Here is an 8,743-nt window from a genome sequence, read left to right on the forward strand (position 1 = left end):
CCTTTAAAGAGTGGGATCTGTTTACAGGAAACTCTGGAACACAATGAAATTTAAGGGGGTGAGAGGTAATTATATTCCAAAATAATTTGATTTTGTTGAAACTGGTCTTTGAAGACCTCTCTATAGGAGGCCACAATCAAGCAGAAAAGGAACATTATATGGGACCCTGGCAATATTTAGGCTTTGTGAAGGCAGCTGGAAGCAATTTCATCTGAATTCTAACAATGTTTTAAAATGCACAGCCAAGCTTGGAGGCAGAGCAAGATACCTACCCCACAGAGCTAAAGGAGCTGTACCTGCTTAGCTGTGTCTAAGTGTGCTGTGAAATACTATAATGAAGTATTCAGGTGAACTCCTCCAGCCCAAGAAGGGACATGCTGCAGCTGTCACTTCCTCACTACCCAGTACAGACCCACTGTCTGCTGAGGGTGAGGGAAGTATGAAAAGCAGCTACACCGTCAATACCCACCTCCCACCTCTCCCAAGAGCCACAAGAATTTACAAGGTTGTTTTCCTTCAGGGGAAAGGAGCAAGGACGTAAATCAGAGACTTTGTGGATTTTGTGACTTAACACAAGGAGTATGAGCCAGGGCAGACCCTTGTCAACCAAAAGTGTGAATGTGTGTGTGTAAGAGTGTGTGAGAGTGAGTGTGTCTGAGTGTGTGTAAGAGTGTGTTGTAGTGACAGCTGCAGCCTGTCATTCGTTTCCAACAAGGCAAAAGAAAATTGAAGAAAAAGAATGGATATTTTCCCCGATATTCTTCCTACAGCAAATTCTTCCGCCACTCTGGAGCCCAAAAAGAAACTGAAAAGGAGGGATTAAATAGCAGCTACTGTTATGACACTCAAAAGAAGACTATTTTTAGTTAACAGTCAGTATCAATGCAACACAGAATCTGGTGGTCATGGTGCATTTGCTCATACTGCTTCAATCTCACCTCTGACATGAGCAGGGGAGAGGTGAGAAAACCGGAACGAATTCATGTTTATTTTGTCAGCAAAAGGTACCTGGGGACAAGGGGCTTGCATCCTGCTTTGGATCTAATGGTATTGAGTGCCAGGACATGGGACATCCTTACTTATGCTCACAGCAAACCTGATCTGCTGCAGAGCTGGGGCCACACCTTCTCTGCACAGCGCAGGTCCTTGGAGTCTCTCTCCAAAGAAAACTCTCACAAAAAATGGGGCCTGTTCTGCCTGAAACTATGAAAAGCCTGTGTAGTGGGATGCAAATCGCCTTTTGAGATCTGTGCTTAAAGAGATAATCACTCTGTGGCATTTGACCCAGGGCATGTCCATCACTGTGGCTTTCGAAGTAGAAAACCCCTTCTCACCAAAGTGGAGGAAACACAGATAGCACAAAGTTATACTCTGTTCTGGGGGTGAGAATTTTCCTGGTGAATACTTGTAGAGGATGTGGGTGCTGCTTTTGCTTTATAGCAGATTCAGTGAAGTAAAAGAGACAGAGACAACCATCTTGATCTAATAATACATGAGAAAAACTGGAATGACAGAAATAAAACACCAGTCTCTGGGTTGTCAGAATATCTATGCTGATATGGGAACAGGCAGGAAGACAACAGAGGGAGAACAGGCTACAAAAACTGTGATCAACCATGACAATCTACTTCCAGAAGCTATTTGAAAAGTACAGACACTGAATAGTGAGCCCATGTGCAGAAGCTGATTAGGATGCCTATCCACTATATGTCATTGGTCTCTGAAGGAGCAGCATTCTCTGCTTTGAAATTTATTGCTGATACTGCATTAGCTGGAGTCTCTCAGACCATTGCTGCTCCATCTTTTAGTTAGTGGATGTAGAGAACATGGATGAGAGGGTCTCTCTTCCAGCTACTTGGACAACTAACTGTGACACCTTATGACCTTGACATTTCAGGACAATTAAGGTAAAAATGGAGATATTCTTTCACATTTGAGAAATCTGCTAGATCTGCTTGGATATGACCTGTCTCCCAGCAGTGGGCAGAGAGGGATGATGGAAATACTCATTGGCAGAAGCCTTTCTGGTGTGCAAGAGATACCATGCCATGTATTAACCCTTGCTTTGTCCCAAAAGGAATTGCCTCCTGAGCACATCACAGATGTCCTTGTCATCCACCATCTGAGCCAGTTTATATCCAGGACACTTCAGGCACAAACAAAGCAGCCAATTACCAGCAGTGTGTGAAGTGAGTACAAACTCAGGTGCTACATCCAGTTCACTTGTAGTGAATGCAGTTTATATTTCATTCTCAACTTGGCAAGATCAAGCCTTTTAGAAGGAAGTCAAGCACTACTAAATAGAAATGCCCTGAAAGTCATGTAGCTTTTAGATGTTAATCTTTTCCCAGAATAAGCAATGAATTAATTTAAATTTAACATAGTAAAGATATCTGTGAAGAGCTTGAACATAACTGATCATGAAATAAATGTAATCTAATTCTATCTCACTGATACTGCAATTATCTGCACAAGCAGCTGGCTAATCAGCTGGATCCCTGCCTTCACTGGAAGGGCAGAGCACTGAGCTCTGCCCAAGGGACATCATGTTCCCTAAACAACAACCTGGCGTGCTCCATCATCCCAGGGGTCAGAAACCTCCTCAGTCCAATGTGAATCTACTGGAGGGGTTTCACTGCAGCAGCACAGCCCAGGAAGGGCAGAAGTGGAGGGTCAGAAGGGATGTCAGACCTTTTTAAAAGAAAATTCAACTGAAGTTTAGTAGGTCCCTGGGTGGAGGCTCATGTGCAGGTGCTCTAGGTGCTTCCAGGTGCTCTTTCCATAGGGAAAAGTGAGAGAAATGCCAGGTTGGGGTAGAAAGGCAGAGGACATGCTGTGATCCTCCCTGTGGGATCTCAAGCTGCCCTGCACCTCCCTGCTACTGGGAGCAGTCCAGCAGGCACTCACCCTCCAGCTGGTCAGGCTGGCGCGGTCACGCACACACGGATGGCAGGACACAGAGCAGGTTTCTGTGGGACACCAGTAACTCTGGGCTGCCTTCTCCTGCACTCCCCAGTGGTGACTTTGGCTTGGGGAACAGAGCCCCAAGCCCTGTTGCTGCCCAGAAAAGAGCTCTGTGTGTTTGTGCAAGACATTGGTACAACTGCTTTGGGTGCTGTGAAAAAGATCAGAGGAGCCTGCAATGTGGGCAAAAGATTTCTCTTGCAGCCTCTGCGGCAAGTTAATTGCTGTTGATTACAAACCCACTGCAATCTTGTTAATTTGCAACACAAGAAAACAGCTATTTAAGAAAGCAGTGCTGCATCCAGCTCCTAAAGCACAGAATTCTCACATTATTGAACACCATGGTATGGGGCTGCTTAAGAAACAAATAGGATGCATGGCTGGTAACAGGAGGGTTGGGGAGACAGAAAACAGCTACTTGATTAGTTACAGGAGATGTTACATTCCATGAGATCTTCTGCAGTGGCTTTGCTCTCACAAAGGCCAGGTCCCTGCTGCTCTGGGCAGTGCAGGCAGAAGAGCTGCTGTACAGTGCCCTGCTCCTGGCAGCTGCTGAGGAGCCCACGGTGCAGCTGAACCTCTGGGTCGTCTCTCATCTGTACTGCAGGAGCAGCCCTGTGCCTGTGGGCTGGCAGGGCAAGGAGCAGGAAAGAGGTGACCTGAGTGGCAAAGTGACTTGAGCAAGGTCACCCAGCAGGCCAGCAGCAGAGCCAAATGCAAGGCTCCGTCAAATGCGTGACCAAGATCTTGACACAGGGCCCCAAGTTTTCTCCAGGGCTGGGACAGTTCATTTGCAGCTGGACACAAGTTTCCAGCCTTTCTGCAAAACAATCTTTCAGGTGACACCCTTGGAAATTCTGGCAGAGCAAGAGAAAGAGCTGCAACTCCTCACTTAGAGCCTTCAATAGCTCTGCCAAAAGGACAAAAAAGGGGAATGGGATAAATCCAGGCTGCACCAAAGCAGGGCAGGAGACATACACTGCCTGTGGTTTTGGTACCCTGGACATAGCTCAGGCAAGCTCAAAAAGTTCTCTTTCACCTCATCTTGTGAACAAAGACATTTCCTATTGCTGAGAGAACCATCACATCTGTACAGGATGTTTGACAGTTCTTTATTCTAGCACCACAGTAAATGATTGCTTTATGTAACACTCATATACTCAAAGGTGGGGTTTGTAGCAAATGAGTTTTACATCATTTTCTTTGATTCTAATGTCATAACATCATATATGCAGCTCTGCAGCATGCCTGCCTTCTCCATAAGCTTACATTGTCCCTTTCCAGAGGAACAGGAGCAAGAAGAGCTCTACTGAGCTGCAGATTTCTTTGTGGCTGTCCCTGATGGATGATGGTGACATAAGCTGGCTGTCTTGGGGATTTCACGTAAGCTGAAGCTTGGAAGGCTGAGCTACACAGAAGAAGCGTCAAAGTACCCAGGAGCCCAAAATAGGAAGGAGAAGGAGGCGCGTGGACTGAAGTGGCTCAGAAGCACTAGATCTGGACAGCAGATTAAATATAAATTGCCACGAATGTAAGGTTGGTCAAAACCAGCTCGAGCAAGACAGGAATGAGGCATCCTGCAGAATACTGCAGGCACAGAGAGCAGAGTGCTCATTAGTAAAAATACATCCCCTCTTTTCCCTGCAACCAAAGCAAGAAATTCCAAGTCAAAGTCTTGTTCAGTTAAAAGCTATTGGTACTGAAAATGTTTTGGAACAACTGGAAAAGATAAGTTTTAAAGCAGTAAGACACAAGGAACAGTGACTAGAAAGGAAAGAAGCCAAGTGAGTAGGAAAGGTTCCTGGCGTAGTCTGAAAGCACTGGTTGCTACCTTCTACACAATCAGAGGGATCTGCAGTGACACCCAGATACAAACAAGGCTTGCACAGGTCCTGTGGGAATTAAAGTACAGTTTCAGCCTGCAGCTGGGAGTGAAAGTATGCAGCTGCAGAACCCCCTGAGGGATGGATCATCAACCTGTGCAGGCTGACATTCAGAAAAAGAAACAGAAATATAAAAAACCAGAACACCTAGATGTGAAAATTCAAGGTTTGACTTGTTAATATATTCTCACGGAGTGTGAAGTTGGGACAACAGCATGCAGGTGTGTTTATGGATGTGTGTGAAAAGGGCAGAGGTGAAATCACTGAGCTGCTGTTGTCGGGTTCAGGGATGACTGGCAGAGTTCAGGAAGAGGAAGTGTTCATCATCCCTGACAAGCTGTATGTGCACAGCAATGAGAAATGCTGTCATTGCAATGCTTAATCCAAAACAACACATTCACCTTTAATCTACTGCATTTTAAAAAGCATTAGTCAGACGTGCACATGACGCTGGTTACCCCAGAAGGAACGGTAAGTAAAGCTTAGAAGCTTCTAAGCAGTTTATAGGCTGTACGTTATGCTCGAGTGGCTCCTCTAAGTAAAAACCCACCAAATCCTTCATCTCCAACACCTTCAGCAGCAGAACTGACAAGAATCCATGCAAGGATCTGACGCAAGTCACAGGGTCAGCACCCAGCACAGAGGCACAGCCTGGCAGCAGAGCAGATGTCCCTGCCGGGCTGTCCCACCACCAGCACAGGCACTGAGGCACTTTTACACCCCCCTGCTTGCTGACTCTGCTTCTGCATCAGCATGTGACACCTCCCAGACCTCCAGGACTATACATCTATCCCTGCTCTACATACCACAGTCACTCTGGACTCTGTGGTTCGCTGCCCCTGAGACCAAGGGAATTGATATCTGTGTGAGATCCTGTGGAAGTAGGAAGAAGTGCACAGTCATAAAAGCATGGTGGAGAAAATAATCCTAGGAGGAACTGGGGGAGACTCCCAGCATGGAACCAGCTCCTGCCTGGCACCTCTGTTGGGGATGACTGGACACAATTCCCTTTGCAGATCAATGTTATTCATATGTAAATCAAAAGCTGGTTCAAAGGCTTCTGTTGAATTCTTGATTCCCCCTGACTCTGGCTTTCACTTTTTCCTCTTTATGCCAAGAGCTTAGTCAGAAGTCTTTTAAATCCCTGGAAACATCTCAATTATATTATTAACTAGAATGTGAGTATGTGTAAACTGCAACAGGGAAAGGCTTTGGCTGTCCAAGTTTGAGGGTATGGAGGAAGCTTGTGTGCTATTTAATTTTAGCTAAAGCTGACAGAGAGGAGGCTAAAACCAGCTGTGATCCTCTCTGCCAGTTCCTCCAAGGGCACGACAGCCACGAAGGTTGCATTGTGCCCACATAATCAAAGGCACCACAGGTCTGTGTGGGGAGGTTTGAATTCCTTCTGTTAAGGGAAGGAATTGCACAGGAGGTGGGTTTTGCATCCTTAGAGGCAACTTGGCAAGCCCCAAAAATGCTTTGTTCTGCAGGCGAGGCTTTGTAGGAGTGCCCCATCACCTGATCCGCATGAATAGGCCTTTTCCTCCTTAAGCTTCACTCCCAGCTGGTGGACCATGAACTGCTGAGCCCTGGCTGAAAGGGCAGGGCTGATGAAGGCAGGAGGCCAAGGAGTCACCAGCCAGCAAACAGGAGAGCAGAGATTTATCTGCCTCTGAAGCAGAGACAAAGGTGAGGATGATTACAGAGCAAAGGGACTGCACAGAGAAACAGACAGGAGACTACAGTGCCATGGGGGCCCTTCAGAGAGACACGTGGTGGTGGTGGGTGCCCCAGCATATACCAGCAGAGCTTGTGAAAAGGCAGTGATAACAATAAATGATTATCGATTGAGTGCATACTAATTTACAACAAATCTCTAGAAAACGTGGTCCCAAATTCCCAATTCCAAAAGGCAAGTTGATCATCTCCAGAAAATGGGAAATCAGCTAAGCTGAGGAATTCAAGACCAAAAGTGGAAGAAAAGCTATTAAGCTGCTGTGGTACTTGTTTCTCATGCAAGAGGGGTAAAGGGTCTGAAGCAGCACAGCAGCCAAAGGCACATTTAACCATCTTTGGAGAGTAGTTGGAGCATGCAGAAATTCCCAACGAAATGGAATAGGGAATAAGAGCAAAGGCACCAATACACACCGGGTCAAAAGCATCTGGTTATCACCTCCGGCTAGCCTCAGACCAAATGACACCTCACAGGAGGTATTACACAAACAGACAAGTTTAGTCAGCTACATGAGAAAAAGTAGATCAAAGGAAGGAGAAGGGAGGGTCTTTCTACAGAGAAAATTGGGTAAATGCTAATCTCAGGATGGCCCCAAGCCAAGTTAACCCTTTGCATTGCTTTTCAATATAAAACAAATAATGTTGGATCTGATGCAAGAAGCAAGATAGATAATGTGATAAACACTAATTCACCATTTTCCTGCCCATTTTCCAAGGGGAAAAAACCATAGTTTTGCATACTGGAGTGGACTGACATAAAAGGCTGCAGAAATAGCAGGGTTTGAGCACATTGGAACGTTAGGATGCGACTAGGGAAATGCAACACAATATCTGCTCTTAAGAAGTGAGAAGTGATAAGGAAAGGTTGAGGCTCAGTAGTTTAACTGCAGTAAAAAAACAGATTTTAAAACAAATTTTGAAATAGTACACGATAATGAAGAACACAGTAACAAATGTGAATTTTGCAAAGAGAAATTTTGTCAGACTTCGTTCTTTCTTCCTTTGAAAGTCAAATGAAGACTTGGAGCTCATCCCTTTGGACTTCAGAGAAGCAGCTGACACGCCATCAAAGGGGGATTAACAAACTGAAGATACTTCTGCTAAAAGACAAGGAACAAAAAGGAACTGGCTACAAGGGAGAAAACAGAAACAAGTGTTGAGAGAGGAAGGATGTGCCTGAAGAGGAATCACTGTCACAGGTCCATAAGGGTCTGCCATCAAGTCTGATATGTGGTTTGTCTCTGTGGCACAAGAGAAGTTTGCTCTTGCTGCCCACATTCAGGAGAGCTGGATTAATTTCAACAGACATGAAAGAGCACACCAGCAGGAAACCAGCCTGCTCTAGCAAGGACTAAATGGCTGGATAGTTCTGCAAAACACGACAGGGAGACCTCATTCCTCCACAGAACACACCAGAGAACAGGCACAAGAGAGGAAACAGTTATTTCAGGCACCAAGAGCAGCAGTGACCAGGCTGGCTGGAGTGCAGCAGCAGCCCTCCCACCACTGGGATAGCAGAGCAAGAAGCCAAACTCATTTCCACATCAAAGGGATTCACTTGTGAAGAGCAGCAGACAGGGCAGGATAATGGGTGCAGTTAGAGACACCCACACCAGCAAAGTCCTCCCATTCCCTGGAAACACCACTCCTCTCTTGCTGCCTGCTTCTCTCCACCTGTGGAGCTTCACTTCAGACTGTGCCAAAGTTCTTGTAGGGCCACTGTACCTGCAGCACTGCCAGGAAGAGCTGAGAGCCAGCAGAGGTGCTCTGGTGCTGCCAGGTCAGTCCCCTTGGTGACAGCAGGTGCTCCAGGAGCAGCAGCTTACGAGTAATTCAGGAGCATTTCTAGCAGCATTAGTCACCACCCTTGTCCTGACACATTCTGGCTGTCTGGCCAAGTTAATGACACAGACATTGCTTCATGGTGGTCAAATCTCTTGGCTCATAAAATAGAAGTTGGAGAATTGGAGTTTCCTGCCTTTCATAAAAGCCAGGAGCCCTTCACTCTCCAGCTCATTCATGGGAGATAAAAATCTCTTGGCACAAACTTGCCTCACTTGGAGGGTAATTACATTGTTCAGGCTCTGCAGAGCACTTAATACATCTCTGCCCTGTTAATCTCCAGCAAAGGCTGTGACTGATGTGGCTGAGTACCAGCCAGG

The 8,743-nt window shown here is 46.1% G+C and overlaps 1 long non-coding RNA gene across 1 annotated transcript; it reads left to right on the top strand.

Annotated features, from left to right (window-relative positions):
* The first annotated feature begins 6,279 nt into the window (after positions 1 to 6,279).
* LOC111933214 (uncharacterized) lies at positions 6,280 to 7,768 on the top strand. Its single transcript, XR_002866573.2, has 2 exons — positions 6,280 to 6,536; positions 7,591 to 7,768. It is a non-coding gene; the product is annotated as an uncharacterized LOC111933214 (long non-coding RNA).
* The last annotated feature ends 975 nt before the right edge of the window (positions 7,769 to 8,743 follow it).

The sequence above is a fragment of the Cyanistes caeruleus genome, chromosome 10 (genome assembly GCF_971803275.1).
Source record: "Cyanistes caeruleus chromosome 10, bCyaCae1.hap1.1, whole genome shotgun sequence".
Lineage (NCBI taxonomy): Eukaryota > Metazoa > Chordata > Aves > Passeriformes > Paridae > Cyanistes > Cyanistes caeruleus.